This window comes from Alligator sinensis, unplaced genomic scaffold (assembly GCF_000455745.1).
Source record: "Alligator sinensis unplaced genomic scaffold, ASM45574v1 scaffold609_2, whole genome shotgun sequence".
Lineage (NCBI taxonomy): Eukaryota > Metazoa > Chordata > Crocodylia > Alligatoridae > Alligator > Alligator sinensis.
This window is the reverse complement of record NW_005842090.1, coordinates 1,683,763-1,684,417: the sequence shown is the minus strand read 5'-3', so window position 1 is coordinate 1,684,417 and position 655 is coordinate 1,683,763.

The following is a 655-nucleotide window of genomic DNA, read 5'->3' as shown; positions in this document are numbered from 1 at the left end:
AAAGCTGCGCCATGTGCCTTGCTGCCTGGCTTGCTCAGCAGCGGGATGCACATGGCACCAAATTGCTTTCAAAGGCTACAGCGAGGCGCGGAGGTGTGGAGCAGACAGAGCGCAGCTGTAGTCCACCCTTGCCCCATGCAAAGATCAGCTTCCTGATGCTGCAGCTCTGGAGGAGCTACTGGATTCTTCCTGGGGTGGGGTGGGGTGGGCGCGGGTATCCCGGGGGCTCTGTCCCCTCTGGCTTCAGTATACCTACTGCCTAGGAAATGACCTGCTTGGTGGCACGGAAGCAAAAAGGGATCTTGGAGTCCTAGTGGACTCCAAGATGAACATGAGTCGGCAGTGTGACGAAGTCATCAGAAAAGCCAATGGCACTTTATCGTGCATTAGCAGATGCATGACAAACAGAACCAAGGAGGTGATACTTCCCCTCTATCGGGCGCTGGTCAGACCACAGTTGGAATACTGCGTGCAATTCTGGGCGCCGCACTTCAAGAGGGATGTAGATAACCTGGAGAGGGTCCAGAGAAGGGCCACTCGTATGGTTAAGGGCTTGCAGGCCAACCCTATGAGGAGAGACTAGGGCACCTGGACCTCTTCAGCCTCTGCAAGAGGAGGTTGAGAGGAGACCTTGTGGCTGCCTATAAGTTCATCA